General features: G+C 31.9%; 1 long non-coding RNA gene across 1 annotated transcript; it reads right to left on the minus strand.

Annotated features, from left to right (window-relative positions):
• Positions 1 to 4,569: 4,569 nt before the first annotated feature.
• On the minus strand, positions 4,570 to 7,069 carry LOC139527138 (uncharacterized). Its single transcript, XR_011665280.1, has 2 exons — positions 6,966 to 7,069; positions 4,570 to 5,687 (listed from the first exon to the last, which is right to left on the minus strand). It is a non-coding gene; the product is annotated as an uncharacterized lncRNA (long non-coding RNA).
• Positions 7,070 to 14,650: the final 7,581 nt, after the last annotated feature.

Raw genomic sequence — 14,650 nt, forward strand, 5'->3', positions numbered from 1 at the left:
CTCTAAACTGGGGTATTTTTTGATATAATCAGTCACATCTCTTCTGAGGTTATTGTAAAGAGGGCATTCCAGAAGAAAGTGCATTTCATTTTCAATACAATTTGAATTACAATATAAACATATCCTCTCATGTCGAGGTAATATTTCATATTTACCACATACATTGGTAATTCGTTCATGTCTGCCAGTTTCTATTCTTAAACAGTGATTTCTGAGTCTGTATTTTGTTAACAAATGTTTTTGTGGGTGTTTTAAATCTAAATAATTTTCATAGTCAAATGACCTTTTGAATGAAAAATAAGTGTCCAATTTGCCTTGATTCTGTAAATAAAAATCTCGCATTTTCTCCCAATCATTTTGAAAATTTAATTTGAGCTGTTTTTTCAGTAAACTTTTAAATTTATTTTTGCCTAAACTTTTACATATATTTAGGTCAATACCCAATTTTTCACTGTAGAAAATGATATTAGAGAGCCAAGAATTATTAGAGCTAGTTTGAGCTTTACTCTCACTCATTTTTAACTCAGCATAAGCACTTTTCAATAAATCAGATGGAGAATTCTCTAGTCTATTCCAATACATAAACATATGTGTTAGCAAATGTATATAAAGAGGATATCTACCCAATTCAGACAGGACTGCTACATGTGTGCACATCTTTGTAATACCAATAATATACTTACAAAATTTTAAATTTAGCTTCTCAAACTCCCAATCTTTAAATATGTCATAAAGGGATAAATTTTTCCTTTTAGGAGTAATGTTAATAACACCCCAATTTTCACAACCATAATTAAGTTACAATTGGCTGTATACAGTGATCAAATAAATGCAAGAGTTTAAATAGGAGATTTGATGATTTCAAATCTTTATAAAGTTTACGTGTGATGTGTATTGCGTAATGTTGCCTGTATTGCTGTTGTGTTTCATTCCGCCGTAACCTATATTTGACTATTTTTTAAAAACGTAATTATATTTACTGTGTTTTTGGTGATAACTGTATCGCCATGGTTTTGCAGATTCCGAGAAGACTTATTTTAAAGAAAAGCTGATGAATTTATTCTGTACGAGAACATTCTATTTTTAACCATGTTGATTTTATGAAACCAGATACTTTCATGCTAATTTTGATCTACGTTATTTGTTTACTTTGAAATTAAGCTAATGTGAATGTGTTTATCATTTAGCGGTGTGATATTTATCATAAATAAAACCTTATCAAATTTAAGAGTTTAAGGTCTCTGATGAAACTATCAAATTTGTATTCAGCGATTTATAATGATATATGTTTGTCTAGTAGGAAATGCCATTAATATGTGTATGACTGTAAGTGTTTTGTGAAAGTAATGCGTGCATAAGGTCATCCGACCCTCGGAGGGAGGAGTCCGAGATGCCAGACTTTCGGGTTTGCAGCGTTGATACGTTTGTTTTAAAATGGTTACTAGAGCATGTAGAGTGTCGAGAGATTAACTTTATTCATGTAAACTTTCAATTTTGGAAATTAATATGTATTGTATTTTTTTATAACACATAAACATATTGACCATTGTAAAAATTTAGTAAATTTTTGTTTTAGGGGCGGGATGTTATATATCAGTATATGTATGGTCAGATATTGTTTCTGTATGCAAGAGAGAGTTGTTCCCCTTTTGTCAGTATTTTATATTTATGTTTGTGACGTCATCTTTGTCTGATTAAAATGTAAAAATGGAAACTGATGTGTTTTTATGTGTCCGTATGTAATCGCCTCCATCCATGACACCAGAGCTCAGACCTGCCAACTATCCCGATTTTCGCGGTATCATCCCGATATCGGGATCGTAAAACTAGTCAAAATCCCGATTTTCACCAAATATACCCGAAAAAATTATTGTTTACCGATTTTGAAGTTTTTCTGATCAATTTTAAAAAATCTATAATTTTACCTGGGGAGAAATTATGACAAGTTATTATAACGACCCTACGCTAATCAACAGTCACAACAGGTGTCATAATTAGTGGTTGTATGTAATCAGATTACCTAATGGGTCGTAACAGTCCTCAAAATTAATTTGTATACACAAATTTGGTCAAACAGCCTTTCAATTTTAATCAATTTATCATACAAGCACAATTTGCAACATTTGCCGTAATTCCACAACAAAATCATAGTTAATAGAAAAATGAGAATTGTAATGAACTCATCAAGAAAACATCGTTTATCTTGAAATCCGTTTAATATTTGAAACCAGACGTCGTGTGTCTGTTGATTTAAAATCGACGACATTTTGTGTTCACTTCTACTGTGTTACTGTATAAGCCTCCGCCGGTAAGAGCACCTCTGAATACAAAGAAAGATAACTCAAATTTTATCTATTTTCTCATTGATACTGATAAGACCATAAGTAAGACTAAATCAAAATTTGTCTTCATCCTTCTAACTTTAGGACATGTAGTTTTAGGTCTTTTGAGTCAAGGTTCATAGATAAGAAGGTCTTTGGAGGGGGAAAAGGGGGGGGGGTCTCTACTTTGAATCCTTTATTTTTAATGCCATTTTTCTCTATTCTTCAGTTATTTTGTCAATTTTTTAATTTAATAATACAAGAATCATGCAAATAAAAGAAATCAAGGCCTACAAGCTCATCATTAGAATACTAAAAGAAGAAAAAAAGAGAACTTAGACTATTTTAGGAGTAAAAAACAATGCACACAGAAAAGTCGCTAAAATTGTAACCCTTAAAAATCTGGTCGCGCGCTAAATCCCCCATGGAGATTTTCAAAAGTTGGCAGGTCTGAGAGCTATTCCCCTAGTCTGTAATAATATGGGTAACATTCTTGTGTAGTGTATCACAATGATAAATATAAAAGTACAGATAAAAAAAAGAAATATAAAAGTGCACGTGACATCAAATTACTGAATGTATTTATTATTGAATTAGAAGTATAGTACACAATATTTCAGAACATTGTATTTTACTATCACCATATATGTGATAAATTGTAATTTAAGATACTTGTGTTTATAATAGATTTGTTATTTATAATAATGATTGTGATATTGTTATTTCAGAGTTTATTTCTTTCTACTGGTATAATAAAATCATCCGAACCCTCAATCCGAACCCTTAACAGAGATATTTACTTTGACCCAAGAATCGACCCTGTTACACATAGATTTGGATTTACGTTTAGTGTTTTTATCATCACCAAACATTATTGAAATTCTCGCTTTATTTTAATCGGCGTGTATTGTAAATGTTATGTTACTAAACAAACTACATGCATTGTCTATTAATTTTACCAAATAAGCAGGTAATTTATCCATATGACTGGTTCAGGTTAATATATAGGTCGTCAGCACATATATTTAAAAAGTGTCTTTCAGTAATCAAGCTTTGTGTTACTTTCGATTCATTGCTATTCGTTAGAAACAATTTTTGTTGGTACAGGTAAACCACGAATTCAAATGTTTAACGTTTTACAAATTGTCTATAAGGCTTATAAATATGCTGAGATTGTCAAAACCAAACATTGACTATAAAGGGCAATAACTCATCATGTGGGAACTCTGACGAACATTTGTGCTGTTCACAGTTTATTTCTATCTATAATAATATTCAAAATGATAACCAAACAAGAATGTGTCCCAAGTACACGGATGCCCCACTCGCACTATCATTTTCTATGTTCAGTGGACCGTGAAATTGGGGTCAAAACTTTAATTTGGAATTAAAATTAGAAAGATCATATCATAGGGAACATGTGTACTAAGTTTCAAGTTGATTAGACTTCAACTTCTTCAAAAACTACCTTGACCAAAAATGTTAACCTGAAGCGAACGGATGCACAGACGGACGAACGGACGCATAGACGAACGAACGGACGAACGGAGGCACAGACCAGAAAACATAATGCCCCTCTACTATCGAAGGTGGGGCATAAAAATGCAAAAAAAGTTTCCATAAATGTACCCCAACCCCACCAACGATATCAACCGGATACACATTTGAACCTATTAGATTTGCTCTTTATGCTTTAGTTTCAGAGATATATAATCATTTTATTATGATGTTTTTTGTATCTTGCTCGACAAGGGCCCATGATTGGTTTAATAAAATAATGTCTAATGTCTAATGTCTAAATGTCTGTGCCAAAAACTGAATTTAACACTCATATTTTATTCCTGCCCATGTTGGCCATATTGAATGGCGGGCGGGATCATTGGATAAATGTTTCAAACTAGATACCCAAAATTCATCAACCGAAAAATATATATGGAAAAAAAAATTCACCAAAACAAACATTTGAATTTTCTGTTGGAAATTATCAGTTTTTAATTGAGTTGGACTAACGTCTTATGTCTTTGATTGGTAAATTTTTCGGATTTTTTATTGATTAGATACTCGTTGTGATGAAATAATGTATTGTATCCTTGTTCCCCCTGTTCCCACGGATTTAAGCATTGCTTACCAAGGTGTCAAGTATGGAATGGTTTTTCCTTGTTTCTATGGACTTGAAAAATGCCATGGTGCCTTGTATGGAAAGGTTGGATGAGAAGACCATTAACGCTTGATGTAAAAAAGGGAGATAACAAGCTTCAAGTTTTATTTTTAGACAGTATGTAATAGTAAATTCAAAAAATAACAAAAGCATGAAAAAACATACGCGATTACACAAGTACTTAATAAATATCTTTCATATCAATTCTTCACGTTATACAAATATGCGTAATCATAGGAATTAGCAACTAACAGTTTATTGGTAGATCTGTCATAGTGCAAAGCTCCCGGATGTGTCAATCCATCTTCTTTAGATAGAAGTTCTTTGTGAAATAATCCATTGTTTGAGATGACTACCACATTACAAGACGCACTTCCCGATACGTATGCATTGCCAATGCTGTCTACGGCGATACCATTTGGGGATTTCAAAACATTTTCATCTTTGAATGTCCACTTTGTCCAATATGGATGCTCACCAGCAGCCGTGCATGATGTTCCAATGCAGGTAACACTGTGGGTTTTCATGTCTGTGTAGTATATTGTATTATGCAGTATTGCCAAGTAGACATGAGGCGACATTTCAGTAGAGATAACATTATTAATGAATTCTTCTTTCAGATAGATCTCCCGTATTACCAGCTTTCCAGCACAATAACATAAACAATTGTCATTGAACAAAGCCGCTCCAAAGCTGTGTGATTTCACATTAATTTTTTTCTTCACTTTCTTATTCTTGATATCAATTAGATATATCTGTCTTGAATAGCTTTCATCACCTGACGTGATCACAAGGGTATCATTCCCTATAGAAACTACACCATACAGAGGACCAATATTCTTCATTTCGAACTCTTCAGATCCATCCATTCTAAAGACTTTAATTTTACCCCAATGCGAACACGTGAACACCATTCTACCATCAGGAAGCATGGATCAACCATTGACATTTGCCAACATTGTGTACATCTTGGGTTCTAAGGTGAGTGTTTTATTATAAAAAATTCTAGACAGTTCCGATTCTTCAGTATTTAATGAAGTGACATGATTTTCTGTTTCTGCCGAGACATCATGTCGCTCTTTACATTCTACATTTAAACCTGTATTGCAAACTTTGCACCCAGTTATGGATTGTTTATCATCGTGTGTGGATTTATCACTTTGAGGTTGGTTGCAATAGCCAGTAATAATACTTTTATGAGCCATAACCTGCAATTATAAACATAAATAGAAAGTTGCATTTTATTCGAACAGCACCAACATTAATTGTCAATGGACAACATTATGCATCAATAATTACAGACCGGCAACATAGAGTAGCAATTCTGAAACTTGTCGATTCATACCTTCTGTATTCGGTCATATGTCAAAGTTTTTTTTGCTCTAACGCCTAAATATGTGCGAGCGGATAAACAGGAACGTCAAATACAAATTTCGTAAATATAATTACCACTTAAACTGCAGATAACAGTTATCTTTAATGATATTATATGTTCTGATTTGAGTGTCTAGGAAGCGTGTATTTTTTTGGAATCACAATCAGGTACGATTGATATTAAAAGATTGTGAAGCAAACTACATACAAATGGATCTGTATGTGATGTCTTCGTTTCTATATTTTTTTTAAACAATTTTATTCTCTTTTGAGAAATCCATTATTCTCTTTTCTTTATGTTTTGTCCATCATGTTCTTTGACGTACATCCTATTTAGACCCTCATGATAAATTAAAGATAATCAAAACCAAAGCACTGTTTGAAATCCTGATTGTTCTTTATCGATCAACATGATTAGCGAGATTTGAACATCGATAAACATGATTAACGAGATTTGAACATCGATAAACATGATTAACGAGATTTGAACATCGATAAACATGATTAATGAGATTTAAACATCGATAAACATGATTAACGAGATTTGAACATCGATAAACATGATTAACGAGATTTGAACATCGATAAACATGATTAACGAGATTTGAACATCGATAAACATGATTAACGAGATTTGAACATCGATAAACATGATGAACTACTGTAACCTTCATGTTTATCTTATCACGGAACACGGATCACGGATACAAACTAATTATTGACTCTAATGAAGAGAGCATCAGAGGCAGTACATTTCGTACCATAACATGTGATTGTTCATCAATTTTGTTTTACATAATATCAAGATAAAAAAAAAGTATAACAAAAATACCCAACTTTTCGAGGAATATTAAAAAAAAAATAAGGGAATTCCAGAGTTACCGATCAAATGGAAAACAAATGTCATATTCCCGACGAAAATTTTTGACATGTCTGAAATTTATTTAAATATCCATTATATTGATATTATTTGGTGAGCTATCCAGAAATTGTGAATAATCATGAATTGAAATATTGCAAAAAAGGAAAGGAAATAAAACTTATCCCACATAAAAAATATAATTTGTAAATATAAACTTTCGTCTTTAAACTTTGATAGAAAAACAACATACCTTTAAATCTCTCTATACCTTTAAGGCTGCATATATAACAACATTGAGAACTTATAAATACATACCCGTCCTTGAACATTTGTTTACAAGATACACAAATTAATGACGATTTAAAAACTGTATACACTATTTGTCATATTTGTAAAAACATCCTGTTTTGTATGATTATTTTACAAGTCCGTATAAACATTTACGCCGGCGTATTAAGTATAAAAAAATAATTGGTAGCAGAAATTTTATGTACGAAATTGAGATTACAATAAAACAATATGACAATGTTATCCAAGACAAGCAGGTAAAAATAAAATAATAAATCAAACGTTTAAACATTTAGTAAAGAATCTTGACGTCTAAATATTACAAGCGCTACAAAGTAGTATCGTTATCATTTCATTTTTTGTTGGGGGGGGGGGGGGATATTTTCCATAACCCGTTTATTTTCACTTTATTTACATACGGTACGTTACGTAAAAGGACAGTCGTCTGGTTTTGAAAGACGTTTTTATGTTAATATTGATAAAAATTGAACAGTACGCTTTTTAAGAATACCGCAAATAGGACATTTATCATATACCAAATATCTTTAAAAGCTATATTGGCAAAAAATGTTTACTTGTTTAGAATTTACTTTGTTTGATACTTCTAACATTAATTTTGAATTTTGAGTTCATAACCAAATCGACAGTCTGTATCAATGCTTTTTTTCAATTAGATCACCCTTCAATCATCTGAAAATTGCACAGAATAAAAATTTGATCTATAAAAACAATATTTCTAAATCAAATGAATTTCTCTTTTGTAGTTGTTTGACGCATGCGTGAAGTTCCGTCACAAATACTACATGCACTTTCAGAACGAAAGACCATTTAATTATGTAACTGAGTTCTAAACCGACAAGCCGATCCGTAGTTTTAGTGCTGACACACGACGTAGCCGTTCTATGGATGTTGTTATGAAGACCAACCACACCAAAGAGGCAGTTCACTTTTTTCCTATTATTCCTATATGGGTGTTAAAAATTTGAAACTATTTGATGACTTTGAAAAGAGCAATAAACATTGGCATATACAGTAGAAGCATGTTAAAGCAACTTTTAGTCCTGCAGCTTAAATTAGATAATAATATACTGAAAATTCAGAAATTATTGCAGTTATGTTTTAATATTGCGACAAATGCGACAGGTTTATAATCGCGATAATTTAATCTCGCAATTTGAAATTTTGTATTTGAATTGAACAGGATTTATCTCAATATTGCAATAAATTAAAATCACATTTAAGTCTGAAATGACCAAATCGCAATAATAAATGCACGCAATAATTTCTGAATTTACAGTAATATTATTTATTTATTTAAAAGTAGCATCTTTCAGATGTTCACAAGACATAATCTGCATGATCTCTCAGATCAATTAATACTTCGTATAATTGTACGTATTTACAAATTGCAAAGAATAAGATTCGTTCTTTGAAAAAATTTAGAAATAAAAGAACTTTTATTTGGTCATCAAAAGTATGATAATAGCACTTCTTACCTTTTTATCTAGTTCATGTGTATTTCATTAGAAAACGAAAATGTTTTATCTAAAATGACAAACCAGATACAGTTAATAGAAATACGATGATACTTATGAAAACGGGGGTTTGAATGTGATTGATACTGACTACCACCTTGAAGCACCTTAAAGAATCATGGATAAATCAAATCTTAATTACAGATATTGACAGATGGCAACATGTACCTTTGTTTTATATAAATGTTTTAAAATAGGCAAAAGCAGGATTAGGACAGATGGAAGAACATAAACTCTTTAACAAGATTAGAAAGCAAATTGTCTAGAAAAATGAATACATTAAATCAAATTTGATCACAAAATTCTATGATTTAAAAATTTACATTAATAGATAAATAAATGATATTTTGAACAGATATATCATGTTAAGGAGGGGTATTTGCGAAAAATATCAGTCGAGAGAATGTTAAATTTCACGAGCCGTAAGGCGAGGGAAATTCATTCTCAAGACTAGTATTTTTCGCAAATACCCCTCAATAACATGACACAGTGTAGATACTATTCTGTACGCTATCCGGAAGTCGCGATTTTCGAAGCGATGCTTTCCAACTGGCTAACAGGACGGTTTTGCCTACGGTAACTTTTCTCATCATTTGTTCACTCCTATATCTACAAAGTGCTTTGAACATCTTCAAGGTATATATAGCATCATGAATATGTGTTACTGTCACAAAAACATGCATTAGGATATAAAATATACGTGTGCATCACATCAACTTGGTAGAAAAAAGTTAAATCGATGGACAATTTTTCTCTCGTAGTACAAAGCAAATAATCTTTTATTGCAAATATTTGCATCAATTTACAGTTAAATATATACTGTTTCAATATTCTTTTCGTATTTAAGTAGAATATTCGTATTTCCCATAAAAAATATGTTTTCCTTGAGGATCCCAAAATAAATTACTGTACGATCAGTCTAGAACTGACTGTATTCTAGAAGCGATTTCAGATTTTTTTACTGTATGACCAGTCGTGATTTTGAAGAAAAAACAACAGCAATTTGAAGGTATATACGTGTATATGTGATATTATGAACTATCAAGGGAACTATAACGTGTAATTACTTTCATCAGACAATACAAATATATTTCTGATGAATTTTTTAGATGGCAAAATAATTGTATTTTTGTTCCATCAGTCTTATTTAAAATCAAATGCCTAAAACGTAATACATGATTCGCTTGTGAACTTTGTAATAGTGTATCGTTACAGTTATCTGTTTATAGCTATTACATTTTTAAAGATTATTTACACCGTCCTCCGTTGACCAATTGATAATAACATAAACCAAGCTTGTCTCTTTTAAAATAACAAAAAATAGACAAAGACAGCTTTGCGTAGGGGGTTAATTCATGTGATATAATTTTGGTAAGTTTACAGAAATAGAAGGTCCATAATGTATTAATCCAGTAAAAATGGAGCAATTTCAGAAAACTTTAATGATTGGTTTAGGAGGTGTTGGAAATACCTGATGGGTGCCCCCATATAATGCAATGTTCAAGTCCGTATCTTATATAAAGTAACCCCATAAAAGATTTTTACTAAAATTCGAAATAAACGGTGCACAATACAGTCATTATCCTTTATGATAAGGAATCCGAATAAGATTAATTATTAGTTATATCAATGACGGAGTCCAAAAAGGGGATCCGGCAGATTGAAACTATCAATGCATTTGTATGGGAACATATATTTGAAATCCCCTTTTCTCCTGGATTGGACACCTCTCCATTTAAAAATGGCCGGAACCCCCAATGTACCCGGTATATAAAGTGGTTTATGAGGAGATATGCGCTTACAAAACCGGCGACACATATTGTACCGGTCCAACGGACGAACGGAAAGACGGACTTCTTTATCACTATAACCCCCCGCTTGACAAAGTGGTGTACAACTGAGTGTCAAAGAGACAGATCTACATCTTAAACAAAGTGAAGGAGCTGGGATCAATTATAGGCTACAGTACGGCCTCGAATGTGTGTAAATACATGCATTTTTATATAACAACTAAATCTGTGTGTTTGTACAATTCTAAGTATAACGGAGGACATTTCTGAAACTTATATACTAGTATACATCAAACCTTCCTCTTATTTTAGCAACATTTAAACATCCTTATACTTAATGTAGTAAGTCGAGTACACCCTATTAAGCTAAAAAAATGTTTAATAAGTTTTCAGGATGTGAATGTATTGAAATATATTTGTGTTATTTAGAAAAATGTCACCTTCTAATGTATCGTAAATAACTTTGAAATCACCACTAGAATACAGTGACATAAAGACTGATCATACAGTTTTAAAATATACAAGCGAGACTGGTCGTACAGTGAGAAATTCACACAAGTGTAATTTTCTTATTTCTGGCTTCAAAGATCTGGTTGAAACTTTTACCACCACTTGAAATATACTTCATTTAGTTAATTAAGTCTGGTTTTTACGTTAATTTGTACACTAAGAGAGTAAAAAAGATTGTTTTTAGATTCGCCGACTGATTTTTCTTAGTGATGCACTTGAACATCTCTTGATTAAGGCAAAGATACGAATAATGAATGTGCGGAATTTAATTCTAAACCATTTGAGAATATCGATGTCGGCTGAATTAATCATTAAGCAATGTACAGATGACCAACTTAGTATACCCATCAAATTTAAAATGTGATTCAAAAAGTTCTCGCTTCGAAAATCGCGACTTCCGGATAGCGTACAGAATAGTATCTACACTGTGCATGATATATCTGTTTAATATTACACCGAATGTTAATGTACTAAAACGCATTGATGATCGTGACGTTACAAGCGTCCAGTCGGATAGAGTATTTTTTGGCAAATACCACGGCAGAGAGGGTAAAAAAAGGCATATCCTTTTAGCAAATAACCCGGCGGCGTTAAAAATGAACGATATTTATTTGATAACAGTAAATTGATGAAAAATACACTGGCTATTAACCAATCAAAACCCCGGATTCTTACATAAGGTGTAATTATGAATGAAAATTAGGGAATATTTTATAAGATGTAATTGAACAAAATTTAAAGCATTAAAATACAACCAACAGGACGTCCTAAGAACACAACCCTAAAGGATTAAGTACAATGTCTTAGATCAAAGGATTCTTTTAGAAGTAGAGTCAATGTAAAAACATAATGTTTGTCAGTTTGTCAATAAATAACAGTTATGTTAACCTTTCTTTTTGTCATAATGGTTATTATATACTAAATTAAATAAAAACAAATATGGATGAAGGTATTACCATTACATACTGAATTTTATCTAAAACCATTGTACAGCCCTTTTTATAGTTTACTTTACCATTTTATACTCTTAGACACAACTGTGCATGCAGTTGCAATTATTATGCAACTAAGCTGGACCCAATTGAATGAAAATTCTGTTATGTACACGCTCAGATGAAAATATTTAGAAAGGCAAACATGAAAACAAAGTTGAATATCATTGAGGACCCAAAATCCCCCCCTTCAAAGTGCCAAAATACGACTAAGGTAATCCATACCTGGGATAGAAAATTCCTTAGTATATCGAATAATTCATACTTTTGCAAACAGTAAATTTATGAAAATGACCATTTAATTAATAATCATGTCAACACTCAAGTGCTAAATACTGGGCTAGTGATACCCTCGGGGACGAAACATCCACTAGCATTGGCGTCGACCAAGTGGTTGTAAATAGTTATCAAAGGTACAAGGCTGATAATATAATACGCCAGACGCGTTTTTGTCTAAATAAGACTTATCATTGACGCTCAGATCAAAATATTTAGAAAACCAAACAAGTACAAAGTTAAAGAGCATTGAGGACCCAAAAATTTCAAATAATAGATATATATAGCATTCAGAAAATTAGTTTTTACATAATAGCCAATAAACCTACCACAAAATTCTTAAAACAAGTGATCAAAGAAAACCAAAAAAATCAAAAATGTCATTTATGACTTATATTATTATGACAATGTGTTTTTAAAATATATAAAACTAATTATCTGGAATTATATGCATAATGTCTAATAATGAACAGATATTGTTTAGTTATATTTGTAGATCTTACAGAGCTTATTATCATATACACTTAGGAAAAAGAAAGTATTTGAACACATCTGTCACTCTAGTGATAATTGTGTGATTGATATACACCACATACTTTTTTTTATCTTATAACATTATAACAGGTGAAAGTTATTTTAAAACACTTAGTGTAATCATTCAAACTTTTTAATTGTAGTAGTTCCCAATATTATTTTCTTCATTTGTCACAATCTAATATACGACTGAAACCTATCTATCAATATATGAATATCAACAACTGTATTTACACAATGTATGGACACTTCAAACAGGATCGTGTAAAAATAAAAATATTAACACACACAACAAAAATAAAATACCATATAACATGGACAACTCCTGACTAAAAGCAATTAATCAGATACAATCATTGATAGACTATCTATACTTACACTTATTAATTACATCATTTTTGTTCAAAGGGAAATAACTTAATCATATAATAAATATCCCTTTTGGCTACTGAAAGGTGTACAACTAACAACGAGAAAAGCTAAAATCGTGACAATTGTACTTAATCTTCATTTAGTCACAGTAAACAACATAACTAAATTTAAAAAAACATCGTCAAAGCACTTTTATGTTAATGAACGAACACTGTTTGGTATTCGGTCGCCCGCCCACCAGAAACCCATCCGCTCGACCGCCAATCCGAAACCCGCCCGCTCGCCCAACCGCCGTACATCCCCTAATCAACTAGACATCATTGAGAATGGAGCCATCTTTTTGAGCCCAATTGTAGCATGTGTAAATAACTATTGTTAAAAAAAATGTATGGACAATCTTATATAAAGCACTATTTAAAAGTTATTATATGGTCTCGTTATGCCCTGGGAATGATTTTATTCTGTGATTTTTAGTTAAAGTGTGATATTTGGCAATTTAATTAAACTAAAAAAATATCACGAACTTGCTTTCATAGAATAAAAGTGATATGACTGCATGGTGTTAATTCATTGTTGATTACAAGGTGACTTATACAAATATGTGTTGATGTATAAACTTTTAAATCACAACGGTTCTCAAGATAAAGAGCGAACAAGATTGTACCATAGGACATGAGGTTGTCAACTGAAATCAAAGTTTTTGACCTTGAACTTTGGCCAAGGAAGTTGTACATACATTATAACACACCCTCTGATGTTAGTTAACATACATATCAAGTATAAACTTTGAAATCATAACGGTTCTCAAGATATAGAGCGGACAAGATCTTTACCATAGGACATTGGGTTGTCAACTGAAACCAGTTTTTTGACATCGACCTTTGACCTAAGAAGTTGAACAAACATTATGACATATCCTCTTGTGTTAGTTAATACACATGTCAAGTATAAAGTATGTAATTATAAGGCTCTCTAGATATAAAGCGGACACAATTTCTTACGGACGGACATGGGGCTGTCAACTGAAACCAAATATTTTGAACTTGACCTTTGACCTAGGAAGCTATACAAACATTATGACACACCCTCTGATATTGGTTTATATAAATATCAAGAATAAACTTTGAAATCGTAACGGTTCTCAATTTATGAAGTAGACATGATTTTTACCATAGGACAAGGGATTTCCAACTGAAACCAAAGTTTTGACCTTGAACTTTGACCTATAAAGTTGTACAATATGTCACATCCTCTCGCGTTGGTTAATATACATGTCAAGTACAAAATATGAAATTTTAATAGCTCTTTAGATATAGAGCGGACACAATTTGTTACGAACGTAAGGACAGACCTAAAATCAGTTTTTGACCTTGAACTGTGACCTAGGAGGTTGTACAAACATAATGACACACCCTCTGGTGTTGGTTAATATACATGTCAAGTATAAAGTATGCTCATTGTTGAAGGCCATACGGTAACCTATAGTTGTTAATGTCTGTGTCATTTTGGTCTTTTGTGGATAGTTGTCTCATTGGCAATCATACCACATCTTCTGTTTTATATATGGGTTTGTCAACTGCAACCAAAGTTTCTGACCTTGACATTGACCTAGGATGTTGTACAGACATTATGTCACAC

This window comes from Mytilus edulis, chromosome 6, assembly GCF_963676685.1.
Source record: "Mytilus edulis chromosome 6, xbMytEdul2.2, whole genome shotgun sequence".
Lineage (NCBI taxonomy): Eukaryota > Metazoa > Mollusca > Bivalvia > Mytilida > Mytilidae > Mytilus > Mytilus edulis.